A 9,612-nucleotide genomic window follows, 5' to 3' on the forward strand; every position below is an offset into this window, starting at 1 on the left:
CATATGTACTTCATAGAGTTTTTTGTTTTTTGTTTTTTTTCCAGAACTGAGACTAGAAAGTAGCCAGTAGTTGGTTTCTAGGACATTTCATTGTTTCAACTCCTATAATGGTCAATTCAAAGAAGTGTAAAATACAGAGCTGCTCTTCCTAAAGTTTTAAGGGTCATAATCATAAACAATAATGAACTGTTATGTTAGGAATTGTATCTTTTCCATAGGTGTCAATGTATGGGCAAAGGAAAGAAAGTTGTGTTCTTTTATTTTTTGGAGTATATGCTATTGTTTTAGTTATTTGAAGGAATTATAACCCTTAAAGGTTATAACTCTAATTCCTTAAGGAGTGTCCAAATAACACTTTAGCACAAAGGGAAGGGTGTATGGACGCTTGTGATCAAGAGAACTTTTGGGAACTGCTATATCAAAGCGAGGGACAGCAGATGCTGTGCAGTGAGCATTCCCAGTGGCAGTTTAAAATATCAGACTGTTAAAATATCAAGTGAAATGAGATGAGACTAAATTGTCAGCTAGTTCTTTCTATCTACAGTAAGGAGATAGGCTTATTTTTCATAATTTTTCAAGTTCAGCACTCCCCTGCAGAGACTTAACTTTCTGTTTTTTAACAGCTGCTAAAAAGGTCAGCTTTCTGCTAAAGGGTTACATCAAAATAGCATTGTTAACTTTGCCATTTTTGTCTCCTGAAGTCAGATTCTATTTTCTGAAACAAATTTCAGCTTGTTTAGCAGACAGTATTGTTGGGCTGCTGGACTTATTTTATCTCTTGAGATTTGATAGGTAGCTACTTAGAATTTGTCACATATTTAAATGCATGTGTCATGTTCATTAAATTTGTCTTGCAATGCTAGAATGGACACTCCTCATTGTATGCATATTAGCCTGGGGCTTTTAATCTTGGAATATGTTTATCTACTTAAAGGTAAATAGCAAGTATATTTTAGTGAAAATATGATAGTTGTAAACTAGGAAAAGGGAGCACTATTTTTATAACACAAGTGTGACAGTAATATCAATATTAAATTTCTTGAACTTGATAACTGCAGTTAAGGTGGTTAAGTGAATAGCTTTGAATATATTTCTTCAAATGCTGAAATTCTGTCTGAACAAGATGTTAAAAGTACAAAAAAAGTAGTGTTCCTGTATTAGTTTCTTTCTGTTGCTATAACAGATTACCGCAAGCTTAGTTGCTTAAAACAACACACATTTATTTTCCTACAGCTCCAGAGGTTAGAGGCTGAAATGGGTTTTCCAGGATTAAAATCAATGTGTCTACAGGGCTGCGTTCCTTCTAGAGGCTCTAGAAAAAAATCTGTTCCTTGTCTCTTTTAGCTTCCAGAGGCTGCCCACATTCCTTGGCCTGTGGCCAGCTTCTACCTTCCAGGCTAGCAATTCCATTGTTCGGACATTTGGCTCTCTGCTTCTGTCATCACATCTTCCTGACTCAGACTCTTGTAAGGACCACCTTGTGATTACATTGGGCCCCCCTGGATAATCCTCAAGTATAATCTCCCCATTTCAGGATCTATAATTTAATCACATCTGCAAAGTCCCTTTTGCCTTGGGAGGTAACATATTCAGAGGTTCTGAGTTTTAGGACATGAACTTCTTTGAAGGACCGTTTTTCTGCTTACCACAATTCTTGAAAATAAAAACCAAGGTAATTCTGTTTCCGTGTGCCAGTGTGTAGCAGCTCCAAAGCATTGACTGCTGGATAAACTGACTGGTGTGTCTGCTCCTCACCCATCCTCTGGTCCCCACAAGCTGAGAGAATGTGTCTTTCTCATCATTTCTTAAGGAATGGACTTAAGAATGCCCTGACAGGAGATGAAGTAAAGAAGAGCTGTATGTGGTGGTTCATAAAGATATCAAGGTCCAAACAGATTTAACCTATCCTGCTGGTTTTAAGGATGTCACCAGCATTGACAAGACTGGAGAGAATTCCCGTCTGATCTCTGTTACCAAAGGTTGCTTTGCTGTTCATCACACCTGAGGAGGCCAAATACAAATTGTGTAAAGTGAGGAAGTTTTTTTGTGGGCAGAAGAAGAATCCCTCATCTGGTGACCCATGGTGCTCACACCATCTGCTACCCTGCCTGATACCCTCATCAAGGTGGATGATACCATTCAAACTGATTTGGGGACAGGCAAGATTACCAATGTCATAAAGTTGGATACTGGTGACCTGTGTGTGGTGACCGGAGGTGCTAACTTGGGAAGAATCCGTGTGATCATCCACAGCGAGAGACATCCTGGCTCTTATGATGTGGTTCAAGTGAAAGATGCCAATGGCAACAGCTTTGCCACTGGGTTCTCCAACAGTTTCAGTTATTGAAAAAGGCAACAAACCATGGATTTCTCTTCCCTGAGGAGAAGCTATCTGCCTCACAATTGCTGAAGAGAGACAAGAGACAGGCAGCGAAACAGAGGAGTGGGTGAAATGATCTTCAGGTAACATGAATGGAGAGATTTTTGTGATTAATTAAAGATAATAAAGCATGGGAAAAAGAAACTAAGGAAATATTTTCTTCATTAAGAAGTTTAAAATGCTATGAAATTCGCAATGAACATATCAGCTACCTAATTTCTGGAGTAATTTGCTTTTTTTTTTTTTTTTTTCATTTTTATTGAGATTGTTCAGATACCATACAATTATCCAAAGATCCAAAGTGTACAATCACTTGCCCCTGGGTACCCTCATACAGCTGTGCATCCATCACACTTAATTTTTGTTCAATTTTTAGAAACTTTTCATTACTCCACACAAGAAATAAAGTGAAAGATGAAAAAAGAAAAAAAGAAAAGGAAACTCTAATCCTCCCCTATCCCTAACCAACCCCCCTCAATTGTTGACTCGTAGCATTGGTATAGTACATTTGTTACTGTTTATGGAAAAATGTTGAAATACTAGTAACTGTAGTATATAGTTTGTAATAGGTATATAGTTCTTCCCTATATGCCCCTCTATTATTAACTTCTAATTAGTATTGTCATACATTTGTTCTGGTTCATGGAAGCGATTTCTAGTATTTGTACAGTTGATCATGGACGTTGTCCACCATAGGATTCAGTTTTATACATTCCCATCTTTTGACCTCCAACTTTCCTTCTGGTGACATATATGACTCTGAGCTTCCTCTTTCCACCTCATTCACACACCATTCGGCACTGTTAGTTATTCTCACATCTTGCTACCAACACCCCTGTTCATTTCCAAACATTTAAGTTCGTCCTAATTGAACATTCTGCTCATACTAAGCAACCACTCCCCATTCTTAAGCCTTGTCCTGTATCTTGGTACCTTATATTTCATGTCTGTGAGTTTACATATTATAATTAGTTCCTATCAGTGAGACCCTGCAATAATTGTCCTTATGTGTCTGGCTTATTTCACTCAGTATATTGCCCTCGAGGTTTTGTCATCAACCCATTTTTTTTTTTTAATATGGTTTTGTTCACTCACCATACATTCCATCCCAAGTAAATAATTGATGGTTCTCTGCATGGTCACACATTTATGTGTTCACCACCTTCACCACTATCTATATAAGGGCATCTGCATTTCTTCCACAAGGCAGGAGGGAGAGTCAAAGAAGGTAGAGAGGCAAAAGAAAGAGGAAAAAAAATGACAGCTAGGAAGCAGCAAAAGGAAAAATAACCTTAAATCAAAGTAGAATAAAGAATCAGACAATACCACCAATGTCAAGTGTCTAACATGCCTCCCCTATCCCCCCCTCTTATCTGCATTTACCTTGGTATATCACCTTTGTTACATTAAAGGAAGCATAATACAATGCTTCTATTAGTTACAGTCTCTAGTTTATGCTGATTGCATCCCTCCCCCAATGCCTCCCCATTTTTAACACCTTGCAAGGTTGACATTTGCTTGTTCTCCCTCGTAAAAGAACATATTTGTACATTTTATCACAATTGTTGAATACTCTAGATTTCACCAAGTTACACAGTCCCAGTCTTTATCTTTCCTCCTTTCTTGTGGTGTCTCATATGCTCCCCACCTTCCTTTCTCAACTGTATTCATAGTTACCTTTGTTCAGTGTACTTACATTGTTGTGCTACCATCTCCCAAAATTGTGTTCCAAACCACACACTACTGTCTTCTATCACCCTGTAGTGCTCCCTTTAGTATTTCCTGTAGGGCAGGTGTCTTGTTCACAAAGTCTCTCATTGTCTGTCTGTCAGAAAATATTTTGAGCTCTCCCTCATATTTGAAGGACAGCTTTGCTGGATATAGGATTCTTGGTTGGCGGTTTTTCTCTTTCAGTATCTTAAATATATCACACCACTTCCTTCTTACCTCCATGGTTTCTGCTGAGAGATCCGCACATAGTCTTATTAAGCTTCCTTTGTATGTAATGGATCGCTTTTTTCTTGCTGCTTTCAGGATTCTCTGTCTTTGACATTTGATAATCTGATTATTAAGTGTCTTGGTGTAGGCCTATTCAGATCTCTTCTGTTTGGAGTATGCTGTGCTTCTTGGATCTGTAAATTTATGTCTTTCATAAGAAATGGGAAATTTTCATTGATTATTTCCTCTATTATTGCTTCTGCCCCCTTTCCCTTCTCTTCTCCTTCTGGGACACCAATGATACGTACATTACTGTACTTTGTTTCATCCTTGAGTTCCCGGAGACGTTGCTCATATTTTTTCATTCTTTTCTCCATCTGCTCCTTTGCGTGTAGACTTTCAGGTGTTTTGTTTTCCAGTTCCTGAGTGTTTTCTTCTGCCTCTTGGGATCTGCTGTTGTATGTTTCCATTGTGTCTTTCATCTCTTGCGTTGTGCCTTTCATTTCCATAGATTCTACTAGTTGTTTTTTTTGAACTTTTGATTTCTGCCGTATATATGCCCAGTGTTTCCTTTACAGCCTCTATCTCTTTTGCAATATCGTCTCTAAACTTTTTGAATTGATTTGGCATTAGTTGTTTAAATTCCTGTATCTCAGTTGACATGTATGTTTGTTCCTTTGACTGGACCATAACTTTGTTTTTCTTAGTGTAGGTTGTAATTTTCTGTTGTCTAGGCATGGTTTCCTTGGTTATCCAAATCAGGTTTTCCCAGACCAGAACAGAAATTCAGTTCAGTGGGAAAAAATATTCAGTATCTGGTTTCCCTGTGGGTGTGTCTTAGAAAATTTCTCCACCCTTTGATGCCTCAGGTCACTGTGCTTTTCTGCCCAGCAGGTGATGCCTGTTAGCCTATAATTCTTGACTGGTGTGAGGAGGTATGGCCGTGTTCCCCCAGGCTCTGGGGCTGGTTCTGAATGGAAAGGGCCCCACCCCTTTCCTCCTAGAGAAGACAGACCCCCCAGGTAGAGGTCATTAGCATTTCAATGGTCTTGCTCTCTGCTTGTGCTGTCTCCGCCTTTCCCCGAGTCACAGCCCTGGAAACTGAAAATGACTGGGGCTTTCTCCACTGAGCCGAAAAAGAAACAGATAGTCCCCTTCAGACCCAGTCCAAGGTGACCCTCCGGCTCTCCAAGGTCAGTCGTCACCCAAAGCCTCTGTCTGTTTTTTGGGGATGCGTACCTGCAATGAGCAGTTCACACTCGCTACTTAAAACCCCAGTTGGAGCTCAGCTGAGCTATATTTGCTTGCTGGGAGAGAGCTTTTCTCTGGCACCACGAGGGTTTGCAGCTCGGGCTATGGGGGAGGGGGTCTTGTGACTTGGATCTGCAGGTTTTACTTACAGATTTTATGCTGTGATCTTGGGCATTCCTCCCAATTCAGGTTGGTGTATGATGAGTGGATGGTCTCGTTTGTCCCCCCGCAGTTATTCTGGATTATTTACTAGTTGTTTCTGGTTTTTTGTAGTTGTTCCAGGGGGACTACTTAGCTTCCAGTCCTCTCTATGCCGCCATCTTGCCCCGCCTGTCGTAATTTGCTTTTAAAAAAAAACTTCTGGATGCTTTAAAATAATTGCTTATTATGGAATAAGCAGAACTTTGTGTATATGGAAAAGATCCTTTTAATATTGCTGAGTGGCATACAGCTCTCTTTCCTTTCTTATAAGAACAATATCTTTCCAGGTTTTGTGTTTTCCTTTAGCTTTTTACTGTCATCCAAATCCCATAATTTTTCTAGATTATAGTTTTAAATATACACCCTAAATCATTTGGTTGAAATTTAAAAGATAAAAGCCTAAAACCAATTTGTGCTATGTTTTATCATACAATTAGAATATTTCTAATTCCATTTAATTGGAAAGGGTAGAATGAAACTCATATGAACATAAAGTGTGTAAAACAACAGCCTCTGAAGAAGAGGTGGGGCTGATCAGGAGCTGCTAGAATAGATTGATTTCCACTTCAAGGTTCTGCTAAAATGAGCTTGACAATTGTAGAGCTGTAATATTTTCAATTCTGATAAGTTATTAATAAAATATTAGGTCTGAGTGTGTTTTTTAAAATAAAGTGATATATTTTTAATCATATAAGTGAACGAAAACTGCTTATTGATTCTTATTTCTTGTTTATTTCTTTAGTGAAACTAATTAAATCAGTGAGAATTTTGTTGAGGGGCAGAAGCTACAATTAGTGCCAGTCCAAATTTCTTTTTTAGTTTTAAAATATCTAGTCCTTAAGTCATTTGCTGGTTTTAAAATTTATGGAACCAGGACATATAAGCATAGTGTTGCCTGTCATAGCAGATATGAGTAAATCCTTCTAAAATCTTTTTAAAAACCAGATTTGAAAATTCTTCTGATATTTTATGAGTTTTTGTATTATGTTTACAATTGATACTGATTCTTGGTTGCCTGTATTACTCACACTGACCCTCTAAGTTTTGCTACAACAGAGTACAAACACTCATACCTCCCCCCACGCTTTTTTCTACAACAGCCCCTGCATCCAACTACAAGTACAAGCTTTATGTTCTAAGCACTTTGAAAGGAAGTGAACAGATCTAAGTTAAAGCTGAAACAGAGAGCTAGAGGTGCAAGGCCAAAGCCAAAATTAGGTGGTACTTATAAAGAATGTCCCATAGCTAGGACTTGGCCAGGGGGAGAGGGAGCTGAAAATCTTCTCTATTTTCTTCCCCCAGTACAGAATGAAGTTCCCCTTTAACTCACTAAAAGGAATTAATCCAGAGAATAAGGCTGTTTCCCGTCATAATTTATGGGACTAATGTGAATGTTTCGGACAACCTTTAGGCTAGTATGGTGGTTCTCAACCAGGGGCGATTTTGCTCCCCAGGGGACATTTGGCAACATCTGGAGACATTTTTGGTTGTCACAACTGGGGGGTGCTACTGGCTTCTAATGGGTAGAGGTCAGGGATGCTGCTAACATCCTACAATATACAGGACAGAACCTCCACAGTGAAGAATTATCTGGCCCTACGTCATTAGTGAGAAGCTGAGAAACCATGGGATGCAGTGATGTTATTTAATTTTTTACAGGATTTTTAAAACAGGATTTAAAATTTTTACTGTAGAAGTGTAAGCACTAGAGGGCAGTACCTGCCCAACAGTTGCAACTGATGTTTTTCCATTTAGGGGGTCTTTGAAGGAAAAAGGGAGCTTGTGATGCAGGTAACTTGAAGATAAGTGACTGTAGGAGACCCTTAAAGAATTATTTAAGTAATTCTAAATCAAAAGACAGTTTTAATGACTACTGCTTCTGAAGTCAATAAAAGCAGAGCAAGCAGTTCTTTCTTCTTTCTATAATGATGCCTTGTGAGCTTTTGCCAGCGAAAGGGAAGCATTCACACTAGGTTTTCACACACAGACACTAACGTCATTGCCACTTACACTTCAGGTGATGGAAAGTTGTTATTCCTAGGGCACGGGGATCATTGAAATGCTGTGGGAAGCTGTGTCTGGAACAGGGGATCTTAGAGCAGAAAGGCAAAACATCACAATGTCATCCATTAGGCTAATCAGGGTCTGACTCAGCTCAGGTCTGATTCTTTGAAACAGATAATAACTAGTTTGTTGCTTGAAGGTATTTACATTCAGCCAACTATGTAAAAATGCAGTACAATTTTCTGTATTCTCCAAAGGTTCAGTCCGATTTTTGCTGTTGTTGAGGTATAATCCACATGACACTAAATTAACCATTTTCAGTCCAATTTTAAAATATGAAACAATTTTTATTTTTTCTTTTTAGTATCAGAGATCCAGGCTCAAACCTAAGCTTTTGGATATCTTAATAAAAATAAAACCTCCCCCCACCCTCCAGCAAAACTGGAAAAAACACTTGCTAAACTCTCATTAAACCTACACATCGCTTTGTATTTATTATTAAGTATTTAAGATATACAACAAGCTATGAGGAATGGACATTCACGTCCTGTCATTCAGCTTAACAAATAACACATTGACAATCTAGTTGAAGTCCTCTGTGCATCCTTCTCTTGACATCCCCATATGCTTCTTCATACATTCATTACTTATGCTAAATATCCACAGACATATATAATTTTTTCATATTAAAATTTTTATATAAATATCATGTTTTCTGTAATTTGTGTTTTCCCTTCAACATTATGTTTGTGAGATTTGCCCATGTTGAAACATGTAGCTCCAGTTATAGCATAGCAATGTTAGTTTATCATCCTCCTATTATAGATATTCAGATTGTTTCCAATTATTTCCTAATGCAAATGATGTTATGAACATTTTCAGATATATGTGCTTTTGTGCATATGAGTAAGATTTCTCTAGGGCAGGAGTCAGGAAACTACAGCCCAGCCCGCAGGCCAAATCAGCCCTTCACCTGTTTTTGTATGGCCCAAGAGCTAAGAATGGTTTTTACATTTCTGAATGTTTAAAAAAATATCAAAAGAAGAATATTTTGTGACATTTAAAAATTATATGAAATTCAAATTTCAGTGGCATAAACACAATTTGATTGAAACAGCCATGCTCATTGGTTTATATATTATCTATGGCTGTTTTTGTATAACTGCATCACCTAAAATATCTACTATCTGGTGCTTTATTGAAAAAGTTTGCCTACCCCTGCTCTGGGGTATACACCTAGGAATGGGAATTGCGGCATTGCACATTTTCTTTTTTTGCTGTTATCAATTAAATATAAGTTTTAAAAAATGCAAAACCCTAGTATCTGTTTCATTAGATTGTATTTTCTAAAACTCTTAAAACAAATATGAAAATACTTTTCAGAATCTTATGATTTCATTTGATTTAAGTAATGGGCTTGAACACATCTTTGTTGTAGCATCTTCCCCACTCATTCTGGGTGGGTACTCCTTGGTGTTGTGGTGCAGAATACCCACTAGGTTTATCATTTTAAGGATGCTGAGAGTGGGGGAAAGACTAGTACAATAATGAGCTGGTAAATTTTTTGAATTTACTTTTAAAGTCTTTTTTAAATACCCAAGATTAAGTCATCTGAAAAAACACAAGAAGTTCATACTGACTTGACTGTTGTGGCTTCCACTAAAAGGTAAGCTCCATGAAGTCCTCTACTAAAATGTAAGCTCCATGAAGGCAGCAATTTTTGTCTATTTTTATTTAACTTGTGAAAATGCCCAGCATATAGTAGATGTCCAATAAACATTTATTTATTGAACAAGTGAATATATAGAGCACTATTCACCCGGATGAAAGCTTGAAAT

At 37.8% G+C, this 9,612-nt stretch overlaps 1 pseudogene; it reads left to right on the top strand.

Moving 5' to 3' along the window:
* The first annotated feature begins 1,784 nt into the window (after window positions 1-1,784).
* Window positions 1,785-2,451, top strand: LOC119513080 (annotated as a pseudogene).
* The last annotated feature ends 7,161 nt before the right edge of the window (window positions 2,452-9,612 follow it).

The sequence above is a fragment of the Choloepus didactylus genome, chromosome 2 (assembly GCF_015220235.1).
Source record: "Choloepus didactylus isolate mChoDid1 chromosome 2, mChoDid1.pri, whole genome shotgun sequence".
In the NCBI taxonomy this organism is placed as follows: Eukaryota; Metazoa; Chordata; class Mammalia; order Pilosa; family Megalonychidae; genus Choloepus; species Choloepus didactylus.